The sequence below is a fragment of the Neofelis nebulosa genome, chromosome 1 (assembly GCF_028018385.1).
Source record: "Neofelis nebulosa isolate mNeoNeb1 chromosome 1, mNeoNeb1.pri, whole genome shotgun sequence".
In the NCBI taxonomy this organism is placed as follows: domain Eukaryota; kingdom Metazoa; phylum Chordata; class Mammalia; order Carnivora; family Felidae; genus Neofelis; species Neofelis nebulosa.
In genome coordinates, this window is record NC_080782.1 from 155642890 (window position 1) to 155663771 (window position 20882).

Below are 20882 nucleotides of genomic sequence, written 5' to 3' on the forward strand. Positions count from 1 at the left end.
AGTGGTGAGGGCGAGGAGCAGCTCTACTGTGGGCTCTAGGAGGAAAGGTGTGAGTGGGACTGTGCCAGGTAGGGAACTGGGGTCTCAGGCGCCAGCTTAGGGGATGTCACAAAATCTTTTGAGGTCATTACTATGCTGTGGAACATGTAAATTAAAAAAGACAATAGTGTTTTATGGTGAAAAGGCAAGTCTTAATTATTCAATGCACAAAGGAAGCTATCTGGAAATAGCTTGCTCTCATGACCCTTATGATGGACTTACATGGTTACCTCCTCCGTGGTCACAGATGGCAAGCCCTCACCACACCCTGCTGACTGCCTGACTGCCTCCATGCTCTTCCCCTCCACACTGTCCCTACCTCACCAATATTATTATTTCTTAGTAAAGAGCTTATCTCACTGAAGCTCTTGCTGTCAGGAACTGGTTTCTGCTGTCTGTGCATTAGGAAGAGCTCTGAAGCTCTGAAGAAACAACTATTGGGAGGGCTCTGAAGAACTGAAAGTGAGTCAGGATGAGAAACAGTGAAGGTAACCCCACTGACAATGAGGAAAGGAAGTTATTTTTATTGTGACCCTCACTTAATTCACTCATGGATTCTACCACTGAACATTATCATTCCTTGTGTTAACAAAAAGCCCACAATCAGGGTACCTGGGTGGCTCAGTCAGTTAAGCAACTGACTCTTGGTTTGGCTAAAGGTCATCATTTCGCCATGAGTTTGAGCCCCACATTGGGTTCTGTGCTGACAGTGCAGAGCCTCCTTAGGATTCTTTCTCTCTCTCTCTGCCACTCCTGCATTTTCTTTCTCTGTCTCTCTCAAAATAAATAAATAAACTTAAAAGAAATAAAATATTAAAAATTAAAAATTAAAAAAAAAAGCCCACAATCAAATACGAACTTGTGCACATGGTATTTGAAGCCTGTGGCAATCTGGACCCACTCATTTTAAATATGTTGTTGGCAACTGCTCCTTCACTGAACTTGAGCCACACTTGACCAGTGAGTGTCTCCTGAACATGTTTCCTCTTTCCCTTTAGCATGTGGTACTGGGGAAGCATTGTTCCAATTCTGACTCATGCTTCAGTTTTATACCCTCAATACAGCTTATCTCCCTACAGAGACTGTGAACCCCTTACAGGCTTTACTCACTAGGTTGCACACCTCACCCTATCTTGTTCAGAGCAAAGACTCTGACACACAACAGGCACAAAGCCAGTGATGTACCTAAACAGTAATGATCTGGTCCTATTAAACTGGAACACTTTGATATACCAAGACCAAGTCAGATCTGTCCAGACTAGTTCACTAACAGTGCATTTGCTCATCCCCTTGATTCTTCCCACCTCTATGAGCAGCACTACCATCCACTCATCATGTGGAAAACCTGTGTGTCATTTCACATCCTCGATCAGCCTTCATTCCCTTGCCTAATCATTCATATGTTCTATAGGGTCCATGACCACAACTGTTCCAGGTGCCTGTTGTTTGGGCCTTTTACCATCTCTCCCTGCATGGCCACAGTCCTAATGGCTTCTCAGATTCCATCTTTCCTGAGCTCACGTATGCAGGGACCATTAAAAGTACAGGTGTGGTCAAATCACTTCTGTGCCCCACATGTCTCTGTAGGTCCAGCACTCCAACTGCCTGGGCACATTTTCCCCCATGTATCCTCTGCTGCTCCAAGGACACTGAGCTGCGAGCTTCCTAAACTCACCCAGCTGGCTCCACACTTTGAGACTGTGTAAGCTCTAGATACATAGATACGTGTAAATATCTATATGTGGATGCACTCCCCACTCTGCCTTGCTTTTTTATATATACCAGCTATTGTCACAGGGCAAGGCATGTAGGAGGCATTTCAGTGCTTCAAGAAATGAATAAATTGACCCACTTCAGAAAAATTATGTTTCCCCATCTTTGAAATGTGTGGGTGACTTGTGATGGCATGTGATCTCCATGCTAGTTGATATCTCTGACTTTCATGAATGGCTAACATGTGTTCCCTCCAGACTAGGAAGAGATGAAAAAGAGTTGCAGGGATAAAGACCCAACCTCTGATGATGGTCCCCTACCTGACATGGTTTTAGACCAGCTACTCCTCAGTTTCTGAGATAACCTGAAAGACAAAATAGAACAAACCTAGTCAAAACAAGTACAACGTAGTGACAAGATCTTGATACATAAACACCATTTTTCAATAGAAAAGAGCCAGAGCAGGAGGTGCTTATGTAACTCAGTCAGCTAAGCATCTGACTTCAGCTCAGGTTGTGATCTTGCAGTTCGGTGAGTTTGAGCCCCACGTCGGGCTCTGTGCTGACAGCTTGGAGCCTGGAGTCTGCTTCGGATTCTGTGTCTCCCTCTCTCTCTCTGCCCCTCCCCTGCTTGTACTCTGTCTCTCTCAAAAATGAATACATATTAAAAAAAGAAAAAAGGGTGAGACTCCTTGGAGAAGCAGTTGATTGCAAGGATGCTGTAGGAAAATATGAGCTGGGATATCTGGAAGTGCCAGAAAGTTCTAAAAAGAAAAGTTGGGGCTTGTTGAAGAAACAGGATACAACGTGAAGGAGTTTTTATTGGTCTTAGAGTAGTAAAAAAATAAAATAATTATAACCCATAGAATATACAGACACATCATAAATAAACAGTTGAATAGAAACAAAAAAGGGATCCTAACAGTGGATCCAAATTAATACATGCAGAAAATGGGGCACCTGGGTGGCTCAGTCAGTTAAGCGCCCAACTCTTGGTTTTGGTTCAGGTCATGATCTCATGGTTCATGAGTTTGAGCCTCCCGTTGAGTTCTGCACTGATGGTGCAGAGCCTGCTTGGGATTCTCTCTCTCTCTCTGTCCCTGCCCCACTTGCACCCATTTGCTCTCTCTGAAAAATAAACAAACACAGAAGAAAGAAGAAAGAAGAAGGAAGAAAGAAGAAGAAGAAGAAGAAGAAGAAGAAGAAGAAGAAGAAGAAGAAGAAGAAAGAAGATGGAAGAAGATGTGTTGCGACCAGCGTGACAAACACCGAGGTCAGGGTCCTGAGGGTAGGGGAATGTAAGAAAAAAGAGAGAGAAGAAAGTTTGGGAACAGGAGGGTCTCCTGGGCTGATGGCCCAAGTGATGGCTTTATTGTTGCTGTACACAATCTTTTATATCCAGACTCTTATGGGTCAGGCCATTCTAAGAATAAACAGGTTTCACATAATCGCTGCCAACCAAAACATTTAGTTCTGTGTTCCTGGTGAATTTTCTAAACAGGTCACAACAAGACCTTGTTGATAAGATTGCTAGCAAAACACAATTCCCATGTTTGTTTCTATCTGACTCGGGGTAGAAAAAGGGAGGTAGCATTACTGCCAACACCTGCAGACCACAGGCTTCAGGAGTTACCTTTCTCATCCTTGACAAGGCTTTCGTATGCCCTTGAAAGTGGGGGAATGGGAGGGGGAACCACCGGGTTGGCTAAGTCAACAGGGAACGTTGTTCGACCTGGTCTCAGCCTGGCGCCGGGGCCCGGCCTCCCACATGAATGGGAGGGGGAACCACTGGGTTGGCTGAGTCAACAGGGAACATTGCTCGACCCGGTCTCAGCCTGGCACCAGGGCCCAGCCCCCCACATGTCCCCCTATTGTTTGTAATTACAACATGTGCATCCTGGCTTGGTATATGGTAAAGGCAGTAAGACCCCATCTCCAGAAATAACACAGCAAGACAAGTATAACAGATATTATGGAAACAATTCCAATAAAGATACAAAAGGAATGCTGAAGAATATTAAATGGATTAAACCCATTAAGTTGGTGCAATATGGTTTCAGCGAGATCTCCAGGGCCAGGGAAACTGAGTGAGCTACTTGCAAAGGCATTTATCTCTTCTTGTAGCTGTAAGAAGTCTAAGCTAGTGTTAGCATCATGCCAAACCACTTGTAAATGACGATGCACTTGTCCCCATGTCACATTGGTATACTCTAAAGGGGTAACACAGATATGCTTATATGCATCATGACAAAGAAAGTCTGGTACGCAAAACAGCAAACTGATCACCAAGATACATTAATGCTTCTTGTAGTGCCTCTAATTGGGCTTCCAATTTACGGTCTATTCGTTCTTGAGTGGCAAACACCTTGGATACATTATGAGCCAATTCATTTACATGGGATGCTGTTTGGGCACTTTCATGTAAGAATATTACAGATACAGTTGCAGAGGCAATTACAGTCACTGCTGCTATGAGTCCAGCAATTAGGAGTCCAAGAAATCATCTGGTCCTGTGTAGCCGTTCACAAGCAGGACAAGTCAGCTGGTATAACTGATGACCATCTTCTTTCACTGGAGTAATGGTCCCATCTCCAACAATCAGATAATAGGGTGGAGGAGCACAGGCATGCAATTGCAGAACTGGAGAAACATAATATTCTGGAAAACTAAAGCTGTCATTAGTATATATTTTATCAAAGGTAGCATATAACTTCCAAAGATCAGAATGAATTCTTCCTTCAGGGGAATGAAAAATGGTTTGTGGGATAATCTTGTGGTGTACCTGTACCTCGTTAGGAGGTGGACCCACAACCCTGGGATTAAGAGTCCCATGCTCTACCGACTGAGCTAACCAGGCCTTTCGGGAATAATCTGTAATGGTATAGTTTATGCCTTTAGGAGTCATCCTCAATGAAGAGGATTGGGCACATTTACCCCAAGGTGAGTCCCCAGTAAGGCCTTGACCAACTGAGGGACATATAGGAAGATTCTGAGGGGGATCACGCTGTCCAAAAAACATCCCTTCTCCTAATAATTCTCTCTTTTGCCAATAAGCGGCAACAGAGTGGGGTACCCATTCAGAAGGACGCTTGCCATTTTGCCACTAGTATAAGTAATAGACCGCCCTACTGGTTTCATACCCAAACACTCATAAGCAAGTTTGTACACGTAGACTCCCTTTGCAGGCAGATGGGTACTCCTGCAGAGAGTGCCGTCCAATTTATAGAGGCCGACACAGTGGGCAAAACCCTGCATCTTCCCCTCCCATAAAGGTGAGATTGATGTATACTTTGGGTGTGGGGTCTCTCCATGTTACAGGTTGTACTGTAGGAGGACCTACCATGTATGCCCAATAGAGGGCAGACTCCCCGGTTGTAGTGAGAATGCACAGGCATGCCAAGAAGACATGTGTGGCCTTTACCTCTCTACCTGAGGCCATCACTACATCAGTGGCCTGGGTCAGCAGGTTCTTTATCTGTCCCCAGGTGGGTGTACCCGCCTTATGACTCCGCCATTGTCGCTTCTGGGGGGGCTCCGTCACTGTCAATTTGGCCATTTTTCGGCACAACCGTAATGTCTCTGAGGAGCCGAAGTGGGACCCAGCATGGCGCTTCCTCATCCTGTGGAAAAACACAAGCATACCCTCGCCCTTTTCAAAGGACTCGGTCTGGCCCTCGCCAAATGCCTTCCGGCATATCTTTCCATCTTGCCATCAAGAGAGGTTCTTGATTCCTTCCCCAGCGACGCTCTGCGGCAGTCATCCCTGCTTCATTGACATTTAAAAAATTTAAAACATACAACACAAGAGTGAGATGTACATGTGGGGAATAATTTATCTTTCCCTTTAATATCTCCCCCTCTTTAAGTTTTTGCAGATATTGTTTTAGAGTCAGATGAGCTCGCTCAACAATAGCTTGTCCTGTGGAATTATAAGCAATACTAGTTGTATGCTCAATTCGAAGTCGGCGGCAAAATTCTGTAAAAGATTTAGAAGTATAAGCACTACCATTGTCAGTTTTTATTTTATGAGGTTTGCCCATTGCTGCAAAGGCAGAAAATAGGTGATTTTGAACATCAACAAATGCTTCTCCTGAGTGGGTTGAAGCATGTATATAGCCTGAGCAAGTATCTACAGACGCATGTATATATTGCAATTTCCCAAAGGGTAAATATTGGGTGACGTCCATTTGCCACAAGTCATTGGGCCAAAGACCTCGGGGATTAATGGTATAGACCGGCTGTGGGAAGAATTGCGGACAGATGCCGCACTGTTTAACAATTTGTCTGGCTGCTTCACGAGATATTTTGAATTCTCGTCGAAGGGCTGCAGCATTCTGATGAAAATTATCATGACTCCTTTTGGCTGTTTCCAAAGGAGTGGTAATGGGCAGAGCTTGCAATAAATGGGTTGCTGCATCGGCTATCCAATTCCCAGCAACTAGGGGACCAGGCAGATTGGTATGAGCTCGAATGTGGGAAATATAATTTGGACTGTGCCATAAATTAAGAAGTTTTTGTATAGCATGAAATAGATGATAAAGTTCCTCATCTGCTGTCAGTATAAAGGCAGTGGGAAGCTGCAACACGGCTTTGACAACATATTGACTGTCAGAATAGACATTTATAGATTCTGGGTAAGTTTTAGGGCTACCTGTACAGCATAAAGCTCGGCCCTTTGGACAGATTTAGTCGTATAATTTAAAGTGATCAAATTTTTATGTTGAGAAGTGACATAATACACTGCAATTTTACCCTCTTTACTAGCATCCACAAAAATGGAAGCAGCATCTTCAATCGGCTGACAAACAATAGGATTATAGGGCAAAATATCTATAAGACTGAAACCTTGTATTAAAGAATCAGAAGGTAAATGAAATTTAATTTGACCTGTAAAATTAGCCAAGGCAAGTTGCCATTCGATAGACTGGGCAAAAGCAGTGTCCACCAGCTTCTGTGTCAGAAAGGCACATGCAATAAATTCTGGGTCGTGTCCAAAGAGCTGAACAGCTCGGGATCTTCCTCTAATGATAAGAAGACAAACCATAGATAGCAAAGGATTAATGACATGCAGAGAGTGTAAGGCTAAATGTAGCCATTCAAGTGGACCATGAGATTGCCACAGAATTGCAAAGGGGATGACCTGAGGTTTTAATATTATTAGATACAAAGGCTGAGAAGGGTCAATTCTAGTGACTTGGGCCTGTTGAATGGCCTGTTCTATATGTCTTATAGCTTCTTTAGCTTCTTGAGTGAGACTTCACAGGGATGCTGGAGAACTATCTCCTTTTAGAATATTAAACAAAAGCAGTAATTGTTCTGTGGTGACCCCTAGTGTATTTCTAATCTGTTTATATCTCCTAATAACTTCTGAAAATCATTTAGAGTAGTCAAATGTCCGGTTCTAATTGATACTTTCTGAGGTCGGACAGTTGATTTGGACATGAGATACCCTAGGTATTCAAAAGGTGCTTCCCTTTGAACTTTCTCAGGGGCAACAATCAAATTATATGCTTTAAGGCATCTTTGAAGAGAAATAAAAGCCTCCTGTAATAATTCCTCAGTTTCAGCAGCCAAAAGTAAGTCATCCATATAATGGATACAATATACATGGGGAAAACTCTGTCTAAAAGGGGTAATTGCTCTGGCCACAAATTCTTGACATAAAGTCGGACTGTTAGCCATGCCTTGTGGTAAGACCTTCCACTGATACTGCTTAGCAGGTTCCTGTAAGTTAGTGGAAGGCAGGGAGAATGCAAAATGTTCTCCGTCGCCAGGGGCCAACAGAATGGTAAAAAAACAATCTTTTAAGTCCAAAACTAGTAATTGATATGGTAAAGGAATGGCCGATGGGGAAGGGAGACTGGGTTGCAAAGCCCCCATGGGCTTCATGACAGCATTAATTGCTCTCAAATCTTGCAGCAACCTCCATTTATTTGACTTTTTTCTAATCACAAAGATTGGGGTGTTCCAGGGACTGGTGGACGGAACTAAATGACCTAATTGCAGGTGTTCCTCTATGAGGTGAGCAGCAGCCTCCCTGTTAACAGTAGGTAAGGGCCATTGATCAACCCACACTGGAGTGGAAGTCATCAACTGGAGAGGCATAGCTTGGGGAGTTTCCAATGGCCCTAGGAAAAACCCAATCCGAAATGGTCTCTTTTAGGCTCGGGGACATATGGCTCAGGATTCCCCTGCAACTCCTTCCCTAAGCCTTTCCCCTCAATATAGCCTATTTCCTTCATAAGGTGCATAGCAAGATTAGTCTGTTTTTGAATCAGGACTGCCTTAGTCTCCAGAGTCAAATTCATTGCAGTTAATATGTCCCTGCCCCAGAGATTAAGATCTATATTCAAAACAAAAGGCTGAAAAGTTCCAGTCATACCATCAGGCAGTCTCCAATGTAAATAATCAGAGCTTTGCAACGGAACAGAGGCATAACCAACACCTTTAATTGCAATATTAGTCATTTGAGTAGGCCATGTGACAGGCCAATTTTTTTGAGCAATAACTGAGATATCTGCACCTGTATCCACTAGTCCCTCAAAAGGGACTCCTTGGATATGCAATGTAAGCATAGGCTTTTCTACAGAGATCACTTTAGCCCAATAAAGATCTGTGGAGCTGAACCCCTGATTTCCCCGGTAAGGTTTAACAGCCTTATTATTAGAGGATATCCGGGGTATCAAGATCAATTGTGCTATGGGAGTCTTGGGCTCAAGCACCAAAGTTCCCATAGTTAAGCTGGCCAAAATTTTTATTTCTCCAGTGTAATCTTCATCAATAACTCCAGGATAGATCATCAATCCCTTAAGAGTCCAGCTGGATCTTCCCAATAATAACCCCCAAGTATTCCTGGGTAGAGGCCCCCATATCCCTGTGGGGATGGCTTTGGGGGGCTGACCTCCTTCTAGGTAAACGGGCTGAGCTGGGGTAAGATCTAGTCCCGCACTGGCAGGGGTACCGCGGTGTAGTTGGCTAATACCTGGGAGGTCTCCAGTGTTGGACACAATGGGTGGGAAGGTGCCTGTGGGAACATTGCCGCAATTGTTTGAGGGGCCTGCATCTGGCCCTGCTTCCAGTTTCCCTGAAGAGGTTTGCCATTACAATCAGTTTTAGAGCAGCATTCATTGACCCAGTGATACCCCCGTCTACATCTGGGACAAATAATTGCCGGCTTATTATTAATGTTAGGGCCACTTGGCAAACCGGGGTTGGTTGGAATTATTTCTGTACTATGACATTGGGCCATCATATGGCCCTTTTGGCCACATTTGAAACACACTATTCCACCCAACTTCCTTGGATTAGTTCTTACGTTTTTACCCTGAAGCTGGGCATGCACCTGTAAGGGGTCCATTCCCCTTAAGGCGGCTGCCAAGGTAATGCCCTGAATATAAGATGGTCCAATCTCAACACATAGTCTGACATAATCCTCCAAAGTACCCTGATTTTTCCAAGGACGAATGGCTGCCTGACAAGCAGAATTAGCATTTTCATAAGCCGGTTGTTTTACAATAATGGTACCTGCCTCCCCATCAGTAATGATACGACTGACTGCAGTCAAAAGGTGCCCAACAAAATCCTGGTACTTCTCATCTGGTCCTTGCCTAATTTTAGACAATTCCTCAGTTCTGCCCCCTGTAGAGGGGAGTTTTTTCCAAGCTGCAATGGCACAGATATTAATTTGATTATACGCAAATTCAGGATAATTCAGTTGGAGGCCCACATCATAATATTGTCCTGTACCTGTGAGCATGTTGAAATCCACTGGTATGTTAGTTCTTTTATTATACATAGCCTGTTTTTCAGCATTCTCTGCAAATTCTGCTTTCCACAAGAGGTTATCTCCCACACTCAAACAAGCCTGAGCAATGACCTTCCAATCTCCTGGGCATAATGCCTCCCTGCTCAAATTATCAAGTGTAGACAGGGTAAAGGGAGCTGTTGGACCATACTGGGCTGTAGAGGATTTCAAATCTTTCAGCAATTTAAAACTTAGGGTGGAGTACACTCTCTGTCCCCCCTGTTGAATAACAGGGTAAGCGTGAAAAGCAGAGGTGTCTTCCCCATACTGTGTTGCTTGATACAGAGTCCGCTGCAAAGGAGTAGCTCCCATAACAGGGTAAGGTTCAGTGGACTGTTGATTCTGAGTAATAGGGAAAGCCAGCCGAGGTAAGCCTCTATCTTGTGCCTGAAAAGAAGGTCGTTTTAAAGGTACCTTCTCGACCAGAGGGGTCAAGAAGGCAGGCTTCCTCTGATCTTCCAAATATGGCCCATCATCTCCCTGATCCCCAAAACGAGAGTCATCATTATTTTCTGGATCTTGCATAGATAACTGTTCTAGGAGGGGGAGAGGAGGTAAAGGTGAAGGCACCCGTGACTGTCCCAAAAGGGCATTGAAAGTAGTTTCTGGAGGGAGAGGAGCATCTGAAGTCACTAAGGGTTGGGCTACTTCTGAGCTAAGAGAAACTATTTCAATAGAATCCTGCAGATCAAGGACCTCCAGGATCAAAGACTTTTTAATACGGGTCCAAGTAGACCACAAAGTCCCTGGAACTGCAGCTCCATAAATCTTCATTTGATTCTTAAGTTCCTGACCAACTCCTGCCAATCCTTTAAATCAACTGTACCCCCATCTGGAAACCATGAGCAATAATCATGCACTATGTCAAAAAATTCCCTAAGGGCTGACTGAGAAACCTTAATTCCCTTCTCCTTCATAAGAGCCTGCAAGGCAGTTATAAAATATCCCTGTTCCATAGACTGTTTCTGTCCCATAGTTTTACTCCCGTCTTCTGTGCTGCTGGCACAGTTCCCCTGATTTAGATGGCACGCGGTCCGCTTTCGCTTTCCTTCTTGTTGTCTCAGGTCCCTGTTCGGGCGCGACAAACACCGAGATCAGGGTCCTGAGGGTAGGGGAATGTAAGAAAAAAGAGAGAGAAGAAAGTTTGGGAACAGGAAGGTCCCCTGGGCTGATGGCCCAAGTGACGGCTTTATTGTTGCTGTACACAATCTTTTATATCCAGACTCTTATGGGTCAGGCCATTCTAAGAATAAACAGGTTTCACATAATCGCTGCCAACCAAAACATTTAGTTCTGTGTTCCTGGTGAATTTTCTAAACAGGTCACAACAAGACCTTGTTGATGAGATTGCTAGCAAAACACAATTCCCATGTTTGTTTCTATCTGACTCGGGGTAGAAAAAGGGAGGTAGCATTACTGCCAACACCTGCAGACCACAGGCTTCAGGAATTACCTTTCTCATCCTTGACAAGGCTTTCGTATGCCCTTGAAAGTGGGGGAATGGGAGGGGGAACCACCGGATTGGCTAAGTCAACAGGGAACGTTGTTCACCCGGTCTCAGCCTGGCGCCGGGGCCCAGCCTCCCACATGAATGGGAGGGGGAACCACTGGGTTGGCTGAGTCAACAGGGAACGTTGTTCGACCCAGTCTCAGCCTGGCACCAGGGCCCGGCCCCCCACAAAGATGAAAGAAGACAAAGAAGAAGAAGGAGGAGGAGGAGGAGAAGGAGGAGGAGAAAGAAGATGGAAGAAGATGAAAGAAGACAAAGAAGAAGGAGGAGGAGGAGGAGGAGGAGGAGGAGGAGAAGAAGAAGAAGAAAAAGAAAAGCAGCGGAGGAGGAGGAGGAAGGAGGAGGAGGAAGGAGAAGGAAGAAGACGAGGGAAGGAGGAGTGGGAGAGGGAGACAGAGAGGGAAAGGGAGAAGAAGAAGAAGAAGAAGAAGAAGAAGAAGAAGAAGAAGAAGAAGAAAGAAGAAGAAGAATGAGGAGGAGGAGGAGGAGGAAGGAGAAGGAAGAAGATGAGGGAAGGAGGAGTGGGAGAGGGAGACAGAGAGGGAAAGGGAGAAGAAGAAGAAGAAGAAGAAGAAGAAGAAGAAGAAGAAGAAGAAGAAGAAGAAGAAGAAAGAAGAAGAAGAAGAAGAAGAAGAAGAAGAAGAAGAAGAAGAAGAAGAAGAAAGAAGAAGAAGAATGAGGAGGAGGAGGAGGAGGAGGGAGGAGAAGGAAGAAGATGAGGGAAGGAGGAGTGGGAGAGGGAGACAGAGAGGGAAAGGGAGAAGAAGAAGAAGAAGAAGAAGAAGAAGAAGAAGAAGAAGAAGAAGAAGAAGAAGAAGAAGAAGAAGAAGAAGAAGAAGAAGAAGAAGAAGAAGAAGAGGAAGAAAGAAGAAAGAAGAAGAAGAAGAAGAAGAAGAAGAAGAAGAAGAAGAAGAAGAAGAAGAAGAAGAAGAAAGAAGAAGAAGAAGAAGAAAGAAGAAAGAAGAAGAAGAAGAATGAGGAGGAGGAGGAGGAGGGGAATTTTAGTTTTCTTCCTGAGGAGCTATCTACTCACTGCACAATGGAGGTGACCTCCATGCATGTCCCCTCACTCTCAGAGTTCACAGTTCAGAGAGGGGCATAGCCAGTCCACACCAAACTCACAATATGTTTTCTGATTGTGGTGCTCATTTCCTGTGCTATCCATGATTTTAGCATTTGGGATTCTCTGCAGTGAGAAAAGGAGGGTCCAGTTCCTTCTCCTGTACCATGAGCTATTTAGGCTATCCTTTCCCTCACCCTGATTCACCTTGCACACCTGAGTCCTAGGCATCTGAAAATGAGTGAATGAGGTAAAGCCAACAGAAAGCAAGAAGGGAGGGATATATGGGCACCCACCAGGACCCATTCAGGGTGGAGCTGAGCCTGGAATATTCAGGGAAGGGGGAGCCGTGTCCTTGGCCCTGCAGGCTGCTCTGCTCCTCTGTTTTCTCTCCCCAAGTAGTTCTACATGACGATAGGGAAGAACTGTCCTCCCCAACCCTACCGAGATGGTCAGGCCTTTGGGTGGGAGCTTGTTCCTTTTCCTTTCTATGCCCTGAGGCTTCCGCCTGGAGCTGGGAGACTCTGCTCACATTGCCTTCCCTCTGAAGGGCTGACATGAAGGCTTCCACTTTCGAGCCTTCAGTGGTCTCTGTAACAGGTCTGCTGATGGTCTGCCCTCCTGAAACCACACTGCTGCCCCTGAGAGTTACCGGTGCCCCTGGAGCTGCCAAGCAGTCAGGCCCTGTGGGTGCTGGGATCAGAAAAGACTGTGTATTCCTCAGCACACAGCATGTGTGGGAACCATGCTGCTCGACTCCTTCACCACCAGTGTAAGCAACAGACGTGGCTGCAGACACATCAGCAACCATGGGAAGGCTCTGGATGCTGAGCTGATCTTGGTCCCCTTCTCTGTGGAGCTCCATGGCCTGTGACGAGTGGAGAAAACAGGGAAGCAGAGAAGAGCATAAGTGAGACTGGAAGGGACTGTCACTTGCCTTCCTGAAGCAAACCACTCAAGAGTTTATAATTAGGAGAGACTTTGAGGTCATCAAGTCCAGCAGATGCAGTAATCCCTGCTCTTGCACCCCCACAGCACTCACCCCACTTTTTGCGCATAGTTCCACTGTCAGAAAAGAACCACTACCATTCACCAGCGACCATCCTCACACTTATATCTCATACACGTCTTAGCATTTCTGCAAAACAGATTCCTAAAAGTGAGGCTGCTGGTCAAGAGCTATGCCATTTTACAGTCTTATGCTTAAGTACAAAATGTGCACATATACACAGGGCATGCTGCCAGGCCACAGATGTATACAGAAATCAAGGAAAGACTTTCTACTATTTGAAAGTATCCCACAGCAGATCAGATTGCCTGGGCTGTCATGGTCATCGTTCCAGAATGCACTGGACAGCGGGGATGCTGTTGAGGGCATTACAACACTGGGTATGAGATTAGAGGAGGTGACATCTAAGGGACCACAGATATTCAGAAGTACTTGGAACCTTTCCAAGGTAGGAAAGTCTATACACGGTGCCTTATTTGGCCTGAATCCTTCCAAATGAAATGCCTTCTCCTGCTGAGCCTCAGAGAGGAGCCTGGAGGAGACTTAGCAGCTCTTCCAAATCACCCTGGCCCTTCTCCAAGAGTCTCTGCAGAGACATACTGCTGGGTTCTTCTTGTTCTCCCCCTCCAGCACAGGAATGGAGATGATGTCACCCGCCGGCTGGGCCAGGGTCCCACTGTAAGCCTCTACTGGTGGTCTCCGCAGGTACACTAAGTCTTCCCAGCATGCAAACAGATCTTCCTTTGCATCTGGGGGATGCACAATTGTAGGTAAAAAGAGCGTCCAGTTACAAGCTTCAAGTGGAACTTTTTTTTTTTTTTGTAATTGTAGATGGATATCTTCACAAACTTCAAAGGAAGCAGCCTGTTGGGGAGCAAAGTGGAGGATTAGGTTGGGGCAGATGGGAAGGAGGAGTAAGGGGATCTCTAGGGCTAGTCAGAATTTAATCCTCTCTTGAAGCATTCCATAGTCCTGTCCACTTGATCTCAGCCCTCACATCCACCTCCTTAGCACTGACAGGTGCAGTCTGAATTCAGGGTACATCATTTAACTCATCGCACTCCTGACTAAAGCTTGATGGCTCCTGGGGCGTCAAGGTGGTTCAGTTGGTTAAACATCAGACTTCGGCTCAGGTGATGATCTCATGGTTTATGAATTAGAGCCCCATGTTGGGCTCTGTGCTGACAGCTCAGAGCCTGGAACCTGCTTCAGATTCTGTGTCTCCCTCTCTCTCTGCCCCTCCCCTATTTGCTCACACACACTCTCTATCTCTCAAAAATAGATAAATGTTAAAAAAAATTAAAAAAAACCTTGATGTCTCCTGACCACCTCCCAAAACTGTAGGAATTAACCCCTCATTGCCATGCAAGGCCTCCTACTATTTTTTCCCAGCTTTTCTTCCAGTCTTATTCCCATAACACTTCTTACATAATCAACAACCACTTTCCCAACAAAGCCTTGTGGATCCTATAGCTGTGTCTGATTTCTCCTCCTCTGAATCCACCCCACCGCTACTGGTCTGGCCACGGAGGGCTCTGTGTTATGGGGAATCATGTGCCTGATGGTCATGTTCCTCCTGGATACATCTTACAGGGAGGCACTAAAATTCCTGGACTCACCTGGTCAGCTCCAAGCTCTTTGTGGACTTGAAGCCCTTTCCCTGGGTATCTTGGTCATTTCTGGCACTGACTGCATAGCTCACAGCTGGCTGTGCCAGCAACAAGATATCAGGTATTGTTAGGTTTTGGCTAGTGTATGCAATGCCCACTGTCACCATTTGCACGCTGTTGTGCACATCAATCACTTCTCCTCTTTTGTTGATCTGTTGTTGGAAGAAACAGGAAAAGGGCCTTATCTTACATTCTCTTGCATCTGCACTCCTCTGCTCTGCTCCTAAATAAAGTGGCCACCGCAGTTATTGGCCTGTGGCAAGAACTCAAAGGGATGGTAGCATTCCCTCACAGGTAGTTCAAGCCCTGTATCAACAGAACTGATTCACATCTCCCTCTGCAATATGACCTGTCATAGGAGCCAAACCCCCCTTCCTCAAGGTGCATGTGTTATTTTCCTACCTAGAAGTGCATGTGATCACTATTAAAATAACAAAAACATGCACAGCTTAAGACCCAACAATTCAACTTTTGAAAATGTATTCTACATTTACTTGCACACACACAAAGTTGTTCATCACCATAATTTCAATAATAAGACACTGGACATAACTCGAGCACTTCTCAGTAAGTGTCTAAGTAAACAAATTTAGAATTTTCCCCCCAAAATATCGCTTCTCAGCCTTTTGGCTAAGATCAAGTGTACAGTTTGTGCAAAATGAACGTTTTATTAATTTTTATTTTTAAAAAGCTTTTTCACCTCAAAAATTCTAATGCAAAAAAACAATGAAAGGCAAAGGGATCATTCTGGACTAAAGGATTAAAGAGGTGTGACAATCAAGTGTAATCCATGATTCTGGATTAGGAAATACAGCTATTATTCAGACAAATGAGAAAATGTAACACACATTCTATCAATATCAAATTTCAACAAATTGCATCATGGTTGCATAAGCAAAAGTCCAAGTTCTGAGAAGATGCATGAAGAATTTAAGGATAAAGGGGCATAATGCAACCACTTACGCCAAACTGTCAAATAGTTGAGCAAGATTAATCATTTGTGTCTTGTGTCTGCATGTGTTTACTGATCCCTAATCCAGCCTGTACATTTCAATCAACTGGAAGCTCAGACGCGTCTGCTGCCCAGAGAGCCTTAGTCATTCCACAGGAATCTTGGGAGTGGGTACTGGGTACAGTGTTTCCTACACTTTGTGGGTAATTCCAAGGACTTGTCGAGGTTGAGAATCAATGATAAATCATGCAGCTCCCTGGCTGGTCCTCATGTGTTTCCTTTCCCCTCCTCTCCCACACTCACAAGGTGTGTAGTTGCTCACACCCAACATCTGGTTTGTACTGTCATGACCCACACCTTCATCCAGAAACCAGTACAGACTAGAAATTCCTTGAGCTGAAATCCAGAAAACCTGGGCCTCAGCCACCTGATGGTCTGAGAAACTCACTTTACTCTCTGGAACTCAGTTTGCTCCTGAGCAAAATGGGGATATCTGTTGTGCCTGCATAGGAAGGTTGTTGTGAGGCTCACAGGAAATGGACACCAAATTGCTTTTTGCTTTGGATATTGGAGATAATCAGAAAAATAAGAAGAACTGTGGAGCCTCAAGTTCCTACGACACACTGAACGAGAAAAAGCAAGCTGCAAATGGCACAGCCCGTGTGAAATCATGTCGAACATCCATATGTACGAGATGAGAAGACTGCACTGTGCCTCCCAGAGTCATAAAACATTTAGTAAGCATATAGAAGGGGACAGAGGCATCTGGTAGGCTCAGTCGGTTAAGCTTCTACCTCTTGGTTCCACCTCAGGTCATGATCTTGCGGTTGTGAGTTCGAGACCCACATCAGGCTCTGCACTAACAGCGTGGAGCCTGCTTGGATTCTCTCTCTCTCTCTCTCTCTCTCTCTCTCTCTCTCTTTCTCTGCCTGTCCCCTGTTCTTTCTCTCTCAAAATAAATAAGTAAACTTAAAAAAATAAGTAAATATATAGGAAAGGACAAAACCTGCATGAGAATAATGACCAAATATGAGATAGTGGTAACTGGGGAGAAATGGAAATGCAACAAGGGAAGTGTGTCCAGAAGAGTAAACCATATTCATGTTTGGTTTTTGTTTTCCTCTAAACAATAATACCTCGGATGCAAGTATGGGAGGGATCAGCCACCTGGTAAAACTGGGTGTGTACATAAGTAAGTGAAAAAAACAAAACAGAACAACTGTATGTCTCCTCTACCTGCTGGAGATGTCACTGAAGACTCTCTGTGCACTCAGCATGTAGCAGGTCTTCAATAAATTGCTGTGGACAGAAAAGAATGAAAGGGAGGGAGGAGGAGGGGGTGGGGCACCTCACCTGTATAAAATCACTCTCAAATATGAGCAGGTGCTTCAGCAGGGCGTACTCCCCCTTGCACAGCAGCCCCTGCAGCTTCCCCACAGACTTGTTGAACATGTGCAACATCTGGAAGCTTCGGGAGCCCTCACACAGCAACTTCAGGTCGCTGTCCATGGCTGCCTGTCACTAACACACCAAGAAAGGGGAGGAAGGTTACTTCTTGCCCTTAAACTTAGACGGTTTCCTGCACCCAGCCTCCCACACAAGGAGCTCATGAGCACACACATCCTGTAGCGTTGTGATTCAGACAGAGGAGTCCTTTGGGCAGATTCGGCCCCCAGCCCTATACAGTCTGTCAGCATGTGGTGCCTGTGTAAGAGCCAGAGGAAGGCATCCCCAGAACCAGGACGACCACACAGCCCAGAGCACAGGCCAGACTGCAGACCCCTCCCCTCACCCCTCAGCCAGCTGCCTTTGTGCAGTGAATGACTTGCACGACCTTGTGCAGTGAATGACACACAACTGTGCACACAGTCCCTGCTGGCTCCTGACTCTCTCACAGACCTCAGGCCTAAAACAGCTCACTACTTTCACTGTGGACTCACCACGCCCAAGAAAAGTGTCCATCACTTCCATCTGAGCAAAGACAAACCACTTTATGTGAGCTTTTCACTTACTCCACCCTTCGGAAGGCTTTTCCATGTAGACCTATGTCCCCTTCCTCCTTGCTCTGGATCAGGATCAACCCAAACCTGACCACAGTCTGGATCCTCCCCTGTCCTGCTCAGGGTTCCCCTGTGTCAGGTTCTCCCCCACACTCCTCTGCCCTCACCTCCTCGGGGATTCCCGCCCCATCCAGGGCAGACTCCTCCATCCAATTATGATGAGGCTGTCCCTGCACTTCCTAAGGTCCAGGTCAGGTTCCTCCTCAGGGCTCCAACCCTGGTCTAGGTCATGGTCCCACTCTGTTGTATCTCACTATGCTGCGCAGGGTGCCCTCTCTCCGGAGACCCCACAGCCCCTTTCCTCGGAACCCCCCGTGTAGAGGGATGTGGACTGACCTCAGGGCCTTCGCGTGGGCACCGCCAGTCCAGGACCACACCGACGTCTGAGAGCTGAGGTGGAGCGGCCACCGGGAGCCGCGTCCTCTGCGTCCCCACCCTCCTCCTGAACAAAAGCCCACCTGCATGCCCCTGGCACTTCCACCTCCCCACCCCCTAGGCTGCCTTTACAATTTTCCTGTCCATTGTGACCTGTAGCTATCATGCAACACTGTGTCCTCATCCCAGTAGCCACCTCCTCAGAAAGGGACATCAATCTGCCGCAAACCCGGCCAAGCCATGAGGGAGAGGACAGAGCCATGCTGAAGGGGATGGAGAGGACGCATGCGCAGACACCACCTGCGCAAGGCCTGCACGCTTACTTCTGTGGGCACTAGCTGCTGCGCATGCGCAAATACGGCCCACACTGCTCCTCTGAGGTCAGGCCAGCAGGTGCGCAAGCACAGTCACTGTCTACCCACAGCCTGGGAGCCTCTGAGAGCCATAGGTCAGGAGCGGATGTGCACACAGACGCCACAGTCGGGAGCTCATGTGCACACAGACCCCACTGTTGTGGGTTCTGTGGGGTGAGACTGAGCGCAAACAAGAAAGCGACCCTTCTGGGCTTTACCAAAACGGAGGGAACAAATATGGTGCCCGAAAGGTGCTCCTGTCTCTGTCTGTTTCCTGCTACTTTCTGTCTCATCTCATTGTGCACCAAAACTGCAGTAGGTGGCTGATGTCAGCCTTCTCTGACCATCTCAGGTAAGGTAAGGAGACACCAAAACCTGGGAGAACCAGAAAACCAGTTAGGTGAAGGCGTGCAAGCAGTGTTTTCCGACAATAAGGTGTGATAGGAACATAGTGTGTTACGATGACCTAAGGGTCTTTCTAGTGTCTATATGAAAATTAAAAAAAAAAGAAAAAAAAAGAAAACCTTAGTTTTTACAAGCTAAACAAATTACTCCTTGTGAAGAGCAAGTATTTGGAGAACTGCTTGAGGGCACCCATCTGGGATTTGCGATGCCCGGTAGCTAACAAGTCTCAGCGGTTCTTCCCAGCATTCTGTAAGTGTCCTCTGTGGCTCTGGTCCTCAGGAAAACAAGGAAAACAGAATTTACTAACCTGCTTTAAGGTCGGCTTTGTTTATTCACGCATACAGTCTGGTGTAGAGGACAGCAGCCTCCCGGTGGAGCCCTACTGCAAACACTCTATGCAGAAAAGTAGTGACTCCCCGTGGGATGTGCACAGTGAATCCCAGAAGCGTGGCTCTCCCTGTCACCCAGCAATGACAAATATAAAGATGGAACCTAACGGAGGCTCTGGCTACATCTGTCAAACTGCCCAAGCCACGTAACCACTCTTCAGACTCTTTGGGGCTCTTTGGGGTTGGTGAGGAGAGTTGTCCTGACTGTGCTGTTCCCTAGCCCCCACTGGATCATCCTCACAGACGCACCTACTGGAAGTGCACGATAGGGCAGGATGAGATCTTAAGATCTGGGCCCCAGTGTCCCCATTTCACTTTTGGCTCCCTTGATCTTCTCTATTCTTCATTCTCTGTTTTATTCATCTTGGTTTCAATACTTCATTTTTACCTTTTTTCTGCTTGTGCATTAGTTTTCCAAAACTTACTACTCGTTACAAGTTTGTATCCTTTAGCATGTCCCTACCCTACTGCTGCCCTGCCCCTGTTAACCACTATTCCACTCTCAGTTTTTACGAGTGCGGCTTTTTTAGATTTCATATATAAGTGATGTCATGCATTGTTTGTCTTACTCTGTCTGACTTATCTCACTTAGCAAAATGCCCTAGAGTTACATCAGTGATGCCCCAAATGCCTTCCTTTTCGTGCCCAAATAATATTCCATTGTACATAAACACCACATATTCTTTATCCATTCATTCATTGACAAAACATTAACATATTAACTCCTGTGAATAATGCCTCACTGAATGTAAGAGTGCAGAATTTTCTTTGAGATACTGACTCTATCTTCTTTGGTTATATTCCCAGAAGTAGGATTATTAGATCATATGGTAGTTCCTTTCCTTTTTCTTTTTCTTTTTTCTTTTTTTAAATTGTTTAGGAACTTCCAAACTGATTTCCATACTAAGTGAACCAATTTACATTTTACGAATAGCACACAAGGGTTCCATTTTCTCCACATTCTCCTCACCACTGACCACGTCTTGTCTACTTCATGGTAGTCATTCCAACAGGTATGAGGTGTTGTCTCATTGTGGTTTTGATTTGCATTTCCCTGATAATTAGTGATGTTGAGTATCTTTTCAAGTACCTGTTGACTATCTGGATATCTCCTTTGGAAAAAGTTCTGTTCGGTTCCTGTATCAGTTCCTGTTCAGTTTTTGATCAGATTGTTTGTTGTTGTCCAGTTGGATGATTATTTATATGTCTCAACTCCTTATCTGACATATGGATTGCAAACATTTTCTCCCATTCCATAAGTTATGTGTTTATTTTGTTGTTTCTTTTGCTGTGCAAATGCTTTTTAGTTTGTTGTAGCCCCACTTGTTGATTTTTACATTTGTTGCTTGTATTTTTGTGTGTCATATCCAAAAAAAAATCATTGTCAAGATCAGTGTCAAGAAGCTTCTTTCATGTTTTTTTTAGGTTTTTTTTTTTTTTTTTGTAGAAGTTTTAAGGTTTCAGGTCTTATGTTCAACTTTAATCCATGTCACATGACTTTTTTTTAATGTTTATTTATTTTTGAGACAGAGACACAGCATGAA

At 45.4% G+C, this 20882-nt stretch overlaps 2 pseudogenes; one reads left to right on the forward strand and one right to left on the reverse strand.

The window, feature by feature from the left end:
- Positions 1–13663: 13663 nt before the first annotated feature.
- On the reverse strand, positions 13664–18268 carry LOC131492854 (Golgi-associated RAB2 interactor protein 6-like; annotated as a pseudogene).
- On the forward strand, positions 15415–15509 carry LOC131490132 (U2 spliceosomal RNA; annotated as a pseudogene).
- Positions 18269–20882: the final 2614 nt, after the last annotated feature.